Source organism: Aplidium turbinatum, chromosome 5, assembly GCF_918807975.1.
Source record: "Aplidium turbinatum chromosome 5, kaAplTurb1.1, whole genome shotgun sequence".
Classification (NCBI taxonomy): Eukaryota; Metazoa; Chordata; class Ascidiacea; order Aplousobranchia; family Polyclinidae; genus Aplidium; species Aplidium turbinatum.
Genome location: NC_137476.1, coordinates 1,937,924 through 1,950,345, shown reverse-complemented (window position 1 = coordinate 1,950,345; position 12,422 = coordinate 1,937,924).

Sequence of the window (12,422 nt, the reverse complement as noted above, 5' to 3'; positions counted from 1 at the left end):
CCATTGATTTATTAAAATTTTCAAAAGGGGCCACGGTTTAAAAAAGGTTGGGAACCCCTGGCCTACAGTATACCAAATCCAAAGGACACTGATTCTTAACCAGTAAAAATGGAAAATTTAACCATAAAATGCATCACCCCAGCAATCTTAACATTTAACACACTACTCTAACGTTCACTTTTGACGTCATCCATCACATCATCAGCGGCAAACTTTGAAAATATAATTGAATATGGCCCAAACAAGAAGCCTGAGCTCAACTCTGTTGCACTTCTCAGTTTCAATACTAAATGGAGCCAGACATGGAAACAGTCCTTCGCAACTGTTACCGCTGCAAAGCAAAATTAAGCAAAGAAAATCTTTTAAGTGACCAGAAATGGCAGAACACAAGAAACCAATATGAGCAAGTGTATGTAGAAAATTTCCAACAGGGTGGAAATTTTTTTTTACAGAAATGTAATATCGCCAAATACGTGAAAAAACGTTAACTACAAAGCTTAATTTTAGTTAGAGGGGGGTGGTCTGTTTGAGCAAAGCAATGGTATGATTGGACTTTCTTAGACTACTACCTTAACGTGGTGCGAGAGTTTCAGTGCCTCAATGACCTTTAGAGCTGTACTGACGAGAGTATCATCTCCAATAAGGGCCACCCAGACCAGGTTGGTTGAAACACAGAGGCAAAACAACGTAAGTTAGTCCCCCCGACCAGGGCAGGACAGCTCACTAGTCTAGTTAGACAGTCTTCTAATGACAGTGACATAAATCAACACTCTCTTCCAACCTGCCTTGAGCCAGCATGGAAGCAGTACGGCTAATGAAATCACATGGTAGGCCTATCAAAATGTTAATTAATAGCATTGAAACTAAGAGGATGCCACTTCCGGATCCTGGATCTAACAACCCTGTTCATATAATCTACGTTGTATTCAAAAAGATCTTTGATAGTGTTAAACTACTTTACCTCTGGCAACTTTTAGATGAACTTTCATCAACAAAAGTTGCATCAATCTTTTGAAAGCAACCTACTGTACCACAACTTAAAAGCACTGATCAAAACAAACATCGGAACAACCAGATCGATCGATATCCTAAAAGTGTTAAATAAGGATCGAGATGTTCTGTCCACTATCCTGTTTTGCATGGTAGCTGCTGCAATTAATCTCAGAAACGGAAGATGAATGTACAAGAGGATTCTCGATTGGCGGTCACGTGCTATTCAACCTAAGCTATGCAGATGACATGGTCATAATCAACAAATCCAAACAGAAAATATAAGAATTTATCAAAAATCTGTCAAGAAACCGCTGCTAAATTCGGCATTCAAATAAATGTGTCCAAATCCAAATGCATGACAACCGATACAATTGATAGCTCATTCAATCTCACTGTATACAGAAAGCAAATGGAGGAAGTATCAGAATTCGCATATCTTGGCCACAAACTATCCTCAACCAACGATGGAGAAACTGCAGTACAACTTCGAATCTATGTAGGCTGGGCAGCATTGGAAAAAAATAAAAAGATTTAAATCTCAATTAGACTCCCAGTCGAACTAAAATCAAAAATTTTCAACTTTTACGTTTTACCAGTCGTTCTATAAAGTCTAGAATGCATAAATTGGATGTTCACAACAATGAAAGAATTCGCCTCTTTCCAAAACCACATTACGAGAAGTATGGCCAACAAAAGGCTACTTGAGCACATCAAAGTAGAAGACCTATTGACTATAATAAAGCTACACCCAATTGCAGCAACAATAATTAAAAATTTTGAAAAATTCTCGGCCATACTAAAAGATCAAAATACGGAGCCAGCAAAATGTGCATGTAAGGTAAAGTTAACGGAAAAAGAAAACAAGACAGACCACCAAGGCGATGCATGACAACATGTAGGCATGGACCGAACTCAATTTGACGCTGCTGTGTAAGCTAACCGAAAACTGTGAGTCATGGAAACAGATAACCCATGTTGATGCGCACCCGCTGCAAGCGGAGATGGCGATTGATTAAATCTTTATCCTCGGACAGGGAAAGATTCTTGCAGAGCTTAATCCTGGCAGTTTCGCATTCTTGTAGAGGCTTTGAATTACTGACGCAGGCCCGATCACCGAGATTGACAGAGTGGAGTTTCCGATTGTTGAAGTGTTGTTGCCAGGGAATTATTCCATCCATTAGATGCCGCTGAATGGAGAGCAATCCTTAACCCTTTGCTTTTCAACCTTTTTTTGGAAGTTAACTGCTCAAGGGGGGGGGGGGGGGGGCGTTTTTGGATCAAATTCAATCCGTTGTTACGTGTTATCCGCTGGTGCTATTTCAACAGAAGTTGCACTGGTATGAAAAAAAATCATTTGTCTATAAGTTTGAAAAATCATTATTTCAAAATTTTATATGTTAAACTTGATATTTCAATCTTTGCAAAGGTACCCAAAAACGACAATTTTGATTTATCTTGCCGCTGCTTAATTACCATGATAATCCGATTTCATGCAAAGTTCTGAATAACAAAGAGCTCGATCAACCGCACGAAGTGTGTGTGCCGAATCATTGCATTGATAAAGATTTACGCCTTGCGAGCAAATCTTATTGTAGGCTACTCATTGATTCTAAAATAGATACAATCAGAGTAATATTGTTACACAAATTTGAAAAAAAAAAACTGCGTTTGTTCTTTTACATTTTTGTCCTAAACTAATGCTTTCCAAAACTCATGGCTAGCTTCTAGTTTTAGGGAACAAAACTTCTCATAAGTAACACCTTAGCCTGCTTGAGTAGCTGTTTACTTCTTCGTTTGTGTATTTTAGGTCTACAATTGAGTTTGTGGTATGAATATTTTTAGTAGAGAGAAGACAATTGAACAAGTTGTTGAAATTATCTGAAATTTCTAAGTTCAAATTAGGTGCTTTTGAAATTGTGGATTTGTGTCAAGTCGCATCACAAATATCATGCAGGGTGCATCATAAGTCATTTCGCTTACGGGTGTTTATAAATATGACTCATAAATTACATCCACAAAAAAAACAGCATTTACATCAACAAAGCTAAGTTCGAAGCTCACTTTTTATTGAAGATTGTGTCAATCAATTTGAAAATACATTTTTAGTCCGCCAGCGTCGAAACAATGCAACAGCGAATTGAAGATCATGCGTAAACAAAAGAAATGTGAAATAACCCACAGTCAGTAAATCTACATAAATTTAACGTTTACAAATGTTGAATCAATGTAAAAGGACTGGATTGCTGAGTGACTGGGTCCTTATTGTTTGAAGCACAAAAAATACGCCTAAAGCCGACAACATCAGCAAGGCAGCGAATATGTTTCTGGCCAAAAAAAAATATAACTTTTGACTTCAAAGATAAAAATGATTATAACGAAGCTTCAAAGTTTGTCCTAAAAAATATTGCAGAGATACAATAAACATAATCCTTTTGTGCCAGATTGTGAGAAGACTTCCTAGACTCTTTCCAAACATTTGCATGATTGCAAATTATTTTCTATAACTTTATATTTCCAAAAAATGGCTTCTTTGTTGAAACAACGTGGCTACAATTCTATAAAAAATTCATAGGCCTACTACATTGAAGTAATGAAATGTTTTATAGTGATTTTGCTGATGACGTTTTACAACATCCAAAAAGTAAAAAATAATAATAATGAATTATTTTACAAAACCGTGGTTTGCAAGCGCTTCACAAAAATTGTTGGGGAAAATTTACTATTAGACGTAAAACGTTTGTAAAAGAAAATTGTCGGTCTATGTATTTATAATGTTTATTACGCTGTTATCGAATTATAAACTGCCTGTATTGTCAACCTTTGTAGTTACCGGCTAGCTTAGAGCAGCATGCAAACTACGCGTTTATGGTATTTGCATCGTGTTATGATTCTCAAAAATTTCCCACAAGGTCTTTATTTTTATCGTGATATTTTTGTGCTTTTTCTGTCCTAAACTTGAAGTCATTGTGCAGCACAATCCACATCTGTTTTTAGACTCAGTCTTCATAGAAAATCTTTTGTGTGGTGCATCATTTCAAGTAGTGTCTTCCCCTAAACTGTTACACAAACCGCCCAGAACCAGGTTGATTATGTATCTTACAGCCGTTGAGAGCCCGTTATTGTATGTGTGGAATTATTAGATGTCTGACTAAATTCATGCCAAAGTCGAGCAAATTCTGCTTTCGGGTCCTTGCCGTTATTTACTGTATTTTTTGTTGATAAGTTTAGGCAGCATTTTTCCAAGATAAATGAAGACATCGGTATTGTTCGTCACTTAGATTTAGTTTTCTCAGCATTATTTATTCATTCTTTGATCCACTAGTACTAGTTTGTCTCACTTTTGGTATAATCGGATCGTTTATAAATGGCGGGTCTTTACAGTAGCCGGCCTCTTATACATTGGCGTAACGTATTCAGATGTTGAATCAATGATCAAGAAAGCTGATTCGTTGTTTGTCTTATGTGACGCCTAGCTTTATGCCTCGTCTACATTACAAAATATTTTGTAATGTATATTTTGTAATGTAAGACAAGGCATTATCATGTTTATTTTGCGCTCTTTGGAACAACACACAGTGCACTGTGAAACAGAAATGCAAGACATAACAGCAAGTAGGCAACATAAAGCAGGGAAGGGACATGTAGCCATCGAGTTAGCTGCTACGTGTAGCCTAAATGGAGCCTATCTCATAATTTTGAGTGTATCTTACAATTACTGTTTGCGAAAACGCTATTTCTCCGGTTTCTCCCAAAAGCATTTGCAGTGATACATTTCCTCAATTGCAAGTTTTGCCAATGAGAGCATTTCCATAGAACGTTTATTTCGAAACCAGGTTTTTCGTGTCTTTACCCAAGGGAAGATTTCTTATTGCAACGTTTTTTATTCGTCAATGAATATTATCTGCTTGAAACATCTGTTTTGAATAGTTTGTGGCTTACATTGCCTACTATTTTGATCATGGATTGCTATTGTTCGTAGAGCTGATAACGCAAAAAAATGTTTGCTATTATTGTTTTTAATTAACAGCTTATTGATCACTGGTTTTTCTTTTGTGGCATAAGAAATAACGCGCTTTGTATTATTGAGGTCAAACCGAACAAAGGAAAACAAGAGGATGTTTCTCTCTGCTCGCGCATATCATTGCAAGAAGCAATTATGAGCTTATGGCTTGTCATCGCAATGTAATCCATTTCACGCTTTGCTGGAAGTTAGCTAGAAATAGCAAAAATTCACCAAAATCTTGAATTTACAAGAAAACTACACAAGTTTTAGCATCAAATTTAATATCATCAGATCCGCCTGACAATTTTAGGAAAAGTCAAGAAAAACTAAGCGCATGGCGTTACTGTCCTTCAAGCAATCAAAGGAAATATGAAGGGAGCCAAATCTGGCCTCCCTTTGAGGAGCAAAGTGTTAACGTACGTTGCTCAAGCGCACACCCCGAGAGTCGAACCAGCGCCGCTTGATCTTGAAGCTTCTTCGTTCCAGAAGTCACGCGCTAACCAAGTGAGCTATCGGGGCTATACATCTTCCGATTAAGTAAAGAAAATTGCACTGAAAAAATCAATTTAGACTCGGGACCAGCAAAAAATGCTCCGAATTAAAGGTGGGCGAATTAAAAGCGGTTGACTGTAAGGGAAAAAATGAGTGATAAATGCAATGCGGCCTCCCAAGACTCACGAATAGCAAAATGAGGCACGTGGCTATAAACCTTTGGGTTAGGTTTTAGATTAAACCTTCCATACAAATGATTGCTGTTTTGTGGTGTTTGAATAGATTCTAATTTTCGTGCTCATAAAAGAAACAAAAGCTTAACCAACTTCTCGGATATTTTCATCCAGAAATTATGACAAACGTTTTAAATAGAGATGTAAACCTTTCAAACGTTCTAGTTTCGCTTAAATAATAAATAATAAGCCGCAAATTGCTTTTTGAAGCAAAAGAAACCAAGCAATCACGTGTCATGAATCGTTAGTCATGATTAGGGGAAGAAAAATCAGTCAAGTCAAGGTTTTAGTACGTTATTGAGGTGTGCTTTTAAGTAAGAGTTCTGGCCACAAGTGTAGGTTTCAAAACCTTAATTTGATAGATCTACAGTATATCGTTTGGTCAATTTTTATCGTTTGGTCAATTTTTCAATTTCAGGTCAGTGTAGTCAATTTTATGTAATGGACTCATCCTGTTCAAATGTTTTCTTTTAAATGGTGAGAAAAGCTGATACTTTAACAGCAACTCCTTGTTCGTCAATGTCATTCTGTGCTTCGTATAGCTTTTTAACATCAAAAACAATAACATTTGTAGAATTTTGTTTATTTCTAGTCCAGGCACTTTGATGTTTTCTAGTGTTAACCCCATTCGGACTAGGCGATTTTTGTGAGGTAATGGCCTGACGTGTGGACTTATTCCATCCACACTTTCATTGTCTAATAACTTTTAATATAAAAACGTTACGAGGTTGCTTTTTTCGCAAAGTTAGAGCAAAATTATTGAAAAACTGGTTAAAATTTTAAGTGGACACACATACTCTACCAGTTATTTTCTATTGCTTTTTTGCTAAAAAAAGTCAATTTTTTTAAAATTTGTCTGATGTCTCCGCCGTAATCTCCTTGAAATCGCTAATCTCTTCGTTGAAGGCACGCACGGTCCAGCCATGCATGTAATCCGAAATGGTCACTAGTCATGTAGGTCACGCAGTAAGTCTTGGACCGCACAAAACAATACAAATGTTTGCTAACTTGCTTGTACAAGAAGATAAAGTTTTCCAGATAACCAGCGCAAAACTTCTCATCAACCAATAATATGCTTCGAAAAACATTTGTCGTTTATTATAAAACATTAATCACTACGCTGCATTTACAAGTAATATTTCAATTTTCAGATAATGCTTAGTTATTGCGTTGGCTATTGATTTCCTTGTGACTTCAATCTGCTTGTGACTTTGAAAGGAATAAGTTACTTGAAATGAAGTTGTTTTAGACTTGCGTTGGAACATGTATGAATTATGAAGAAAGTCGTCAGAAATTACAGCACAAGCATACCAACAAACGTCTCGATAACTATTCAACTTTATTATTATTTTGAATTTAATTGATACGGTTTCGTAGTAAATTACTGATTTTGAGGGTTTCTGTGAGTAATTATCAGTTTTTGCGTTCATACTAAAATGCTCATCATTCCATTGTTTATACGACGTTTCAATGTAACCAATCTTTTTCTGCATTATCGCTAAATGGCAAAAATAAAAATAAACGTATTTGTTAGAAAGTTTACTTCATGTTGATTCAGCGTTGCTAAATGTTATTCAGCAAAAAAACTTTTAAATTTATCTGAATTTGGGTTTTTATTAGTTTGAAAATTGTAGAAGTAACATCGAAAATGTTTTTGTTATTTCAAAAACTTTGTTTTTTGCAAAAGTTCAAAACAAGTAGGTTGTAGTGTATAGTGTATAGTATAGTATAGTATAGTTCTAAACTTAGTAATGTGCTCTCTGTCCCTTTGTAGATTGTCGATCAAAACAAAGTCGAAAGCTGGTTTATCGCACTTTTTAAAAGTTGTATGTTGTTGTAGACTACCATAAACCACTGAATATATGATTTACCAACAAATATAACAATTGAAAACACGTAGTGATGTATTCGAAACTAAAAAACGCAAATGAAGAAAAATCATCTTTTGTTCAATCCAAATTTATTTTACAGTAGAGTAATCTATGCAAGAACTCCAAATGCAAATACATTTGTGAAGAAGAAATTAACGATCATACTGCTAAAAGCGAAACTCTATCTATTGCTATGCAAGAATGTTTGAATGTTTGTCATTTGATAGTTTATACGACGTTGTTAAATGTAGCCAATCTGCTTTGGCAATAAAAGTATCCTCTCCTTGATGATGTTTTAGTTGACTGAGCAGTGTAAAAGTCTGCAGTTAATCATTACTCCTAAACCTTCTCCATTGGTGTGTTCCAATCGCGCTTTTTACAATTATATTTAGGCCTATATAATACAGTATAGGCCTATGTTACCTCCACACAAAATCTATTATGCTGCCATAAAGAAACTTAAAGCAAAACCTAAAAACATCAGTTGGGGAATTAAAGATGCAAAAGGAAACATCCTCACGAGCAAAAGCTGTATCCTCGAACGATGGGCAAAATTCTATGAAGAACTCTATCACGACAATCCGCAACAGATACTCATCGATGACTCTGCCTCTGACGAAATCCCATCTATTTTAAGAAGCGAAATATCTAATGCTATAAGCAACTTAAAGTATGACAAATCTCCCGGTATAGACGGCATTTACTCGGAATACCTCAAAGCAGGAGGCGAACCTCTAATCACAGCACTGCTTCATCTCTTCAATTCTATCTTAACAACGAAAAAGATACCCAGCAATTTTAAAGAAGCTCTAATAATTGTAATCTACAAGAAAGGCAATAGACTCGACTGCAGCAACTACCGTCCAATAAGTCTACTCAGTCATGTATACAAACTCTTTATCACTATCATTGCGGCACGCGTAAAAAATGACCTATATGCATCCCTCCCCCCTACACAAGCAGCCTACCAACCAGGAAGAGGAACAATCGAGCAAATCTTAGCGCTGGAACAAATCATAGAAAAGTCTATTGAATTCAACAATCCCGTTCATATCACCTTCATTGACTTCAAAAAAGCGTTTGACAGTGTTAAATTACCCTACCTTTGGCGACTTCTGGATAAAACTTCCATCAACAAAAAATACATCAACCTCTTGAAAGCAACGTACGACGATTCTAAAGCACTAATCAAAACAGACATCGGAACAACCAGACGAATTGATATTATAAAAGGTGTTAAGCAAGGAGATGTCTTGTCTGCTATCCTGTTTTGCATCGTAGCGGCTGCAATAATCTCAGAAACAGAAAATAAGTGTACAACTGGATTCACCATCGGCGGTCATGTAATATCCAACTTAAGCTACGCAGACGATATGGCCATTTTGAATAATTCTAAACTGAAAATGCAGGAATACCTAGATGCTCTGTCAAAAAATGCTGCTAAATTCGGCCTCCAAATAAATGTGTCCAAAACCAAATGTATGACAACCGACAAAACTAACAACACACTCAATCTCACTCTCTATGGAAAACAAATAGAACAAGTACCAGAATTCATATATCTTGGCCACCGACTATCCGCAACCAACGATGGAAAGACTGCAGTGCAACACCGAATTGGCTTAGGCTGGGCAGCATTTGAAAAGAACAAAAAGATTCTAACATCCGATAGACTCCCAATCAGACTGAAAGCAAAAATTTTCAACACCTACGTTTTACCAGTCGTGCTGTACGGTCTAGAATGCGTAAATTGGACATCATCAACAATGAAAAAACTCACTACCTTCCAAAATCACATCATGAGAAGCATGACCAACAAAAGGTTACTTGATCACATAAAAATAGAAGATCTTTTAACTATGACAAAACTACATCCAATTGCAGCAATAATAAAATCAAACGTTTTAAAACTGTTCGGCCACACTAAAAGATCACAATTCGGAATCAGCAAACTTTGCACAGAAGGCAAAGTAGAAGGAAAAAGAAAACGTGGCAGACAACCAAAACGATGGCAAGACAACATTCAATCATGGACCGGACTCCACTTGACGACACTGGGCGAGTTGGCTCAAAATCGCCACTCTTGGAAACAAATAAGCCATGTTGATGCGCAATCTGCCGCAGGCGGAGATAACGACTAATGATGAGGCCTATGTTAATGTTTGGAAATTTAAGGTGAGATTGATTTAGCAATAAAATAAATTCGGTAACAAATTGTGATGGCGAATAAACCAAAACTTTTCCAGCCAAAGCAATTGCATTGGTTTTTGAACATAAAGCTGATGTTAGTTTAGAGATGATATTAGATTAGAGAAAATATTTTCTTCTCAAAATTAATTCCATCAAAAGAAAGTTTTCGTTTCTGGTGTTGTCGACGGATTGAGAGAAATTCAGCTAAATTTATCTATGACACCGATCGAGATCAAACAAGTGCTTATTATTAGTTCATATTGATTCAACTTTGATAAATGTTGCTTTATTGCAAGCAAACCTATGTTATTTGAATTTGGGATTGACAAGAGTTTGAAAATAAGAGAAGTGCTATATTAAAAAGATATTATTACGTATAGAATATTAGTGCGCTACAAAAGGAAGTGAGTAGCCTACATCCATTTCAAAGATTTTTGATTATAATTGAGCAAAATCTTATGTAGTTAGAGCATTGCAAGTATTACAAGTTCATTTTGCATCTCAAGCTTTATTGCATTTGTGTGGTTTTCATATTCAAATCACTAAGAGTTCATTCTGCTCCAAATTATTCTGAAAACAGTTTCTAATTTGATGGTGCTTCAAAATTTCAACTGTAGTTGTCTAGTTTGAGAACAGTGAGCTACTGCCCCGTTGGTGAAAGTTGCTTTATTGCACTTGCAGACTGCGGTAGCTTCCCGGTTGAGTACGGACATGCCGACAGTAGCTAGCAAACAAAATCAAAAGGTCGATCTAAGAAAATTTCGTAATTGAGCACATGTAGGCCTATTGATAAACTGGGCGCCACAAAAAAAAACAAACAAAAAAATTTACATTGCTGAACTAACTCCGATAAATTATGGAAACTTTATGAGGAAAAGCTGTAGCATCTTTGATGGAAATACTAGGATTACGAAGAACTTCGGTCATTGCATCAAACAGTTATTAAAGGGGTATTAAAGGAAAAACCTGACTTGGCGATTTTCCACGTTCTTTGTGTTTAACATGCTACCATAAAACGATTTTCAATAAAATTTTGCCCCATTGTGGTCTGACCACCATTGTGCGCGTGCTTTTGTCAGAGCTTTCAAAATGAGATTGGCCTGAGCAACGAAGCGTGCGACTGTAAAGAACGTCATAAAGTCTACGTCATAAAGTCTAGCAATCAACCGATCACGCAATAATTGTTACTGCGGGCGATTTGACTGTAGGCTATGTATGTATTTACATCAAAACAGCACATTTTAACATCAAAACAGCAGACAGTTTGCTCAAAACATCAGATTGGTAACGTGGTTTTTGTTATTGCTGGACTTTATGACGTATTCTTGAGCTGTGTTTGCACGTTTTGGTCAAACAACCTCAAAGGCTTGAAACACGACTGGGAAAATACTTCCTACAAAAACATCTATCTCAATCTGAAAACGCAATTTGAAAAGAAAATTGACAAGATTGATCAAGACGGAAAGAAGATTTCTTGGAATGAGATCCTCTTGAAGAACAAGGGAATCAAACTCCTCCTTCCACCTCACCTATCCTCCATGTCCTTTCGGATTGCACATGGAGGATACAAATGGGGAGACTTTAATAGATCAATACATTCCGACAGAATAACAAATTGCAAATTCTGCAGAAAACCAGAAGACAATGTTGCTCACGTCCTCACCAAATGCTCTTTTGCACTAGGAATATGGGAGCGCCTGAAACAACAATATCTTGGCCTAACCAACGAAGACATGGAAATAACAAAGGACTTGATCCTCTACAACCAAATCCCTGACGGACAGAAGAACAACCCGATTCTTTTGACCATGATGAATGTCGCCAAACACACCATCATCCAAAAGAAGAAATCTCTGGACATAGGCGACACATATATACAGGACACAAAACGGTCCACCATTCAAGCCCTGTGGGTGATCATGACAAAAACGAAAGACATAACACAAAAACATAACATTCCTTTGTCATCTGACATTTCTACTCCTTCTAAACCTCCTCCTACGATCAGAAGAAAGAAGAACCAGTCGAGATCCACTCTTCAACCGCCCTCTCAGTCGTCCTCGGTGGTAGGGATGACTGACTGCCGCGGTGGATCTCACTAGCACAGTACGGTCGTAGATCATCTTTGAAGAAGCTTAGACAGCCAAGGGCGTAACAACCCACCTTTAACCCGTCCCTCTCACTCATCTACAACGGCCTGATGCCGGAAGAGTGATTGCAGCGGGAGATCTTTAACCGTCCCTCTCCGTTGTCCCACTCGCTCTGGGATGACAGGATTGCAGCGGCCCTTTCTAAGATGACTCTGGGGTCAGCGAAAGCTACCCTCCCTCTGGCCGCTCCTCTCTGGCATCTCCGCCAAATGAGGTGTCAGACTGCAGTGGCCCGTCTCCCACAAGCAGGTGCCCTTCTTCAAGCGGGCAACAAGAAGATACACACACACAAACAATTTCAAATAAAATTAAATATAACTCTCTACCAAAATGCGCTAGCTCTTGAGCTTGACCCGCCATCTCCTAGACTGCTCCAAGATCAGCAAGAGGAAAGTAGAGACAGGCAGATCAGCTTGAGGCAGCCACTAACCAAACATTTACATCCACAGATTACCATCTACCGCGGTGGGTCCCTTCGGTCGTAGTGAGT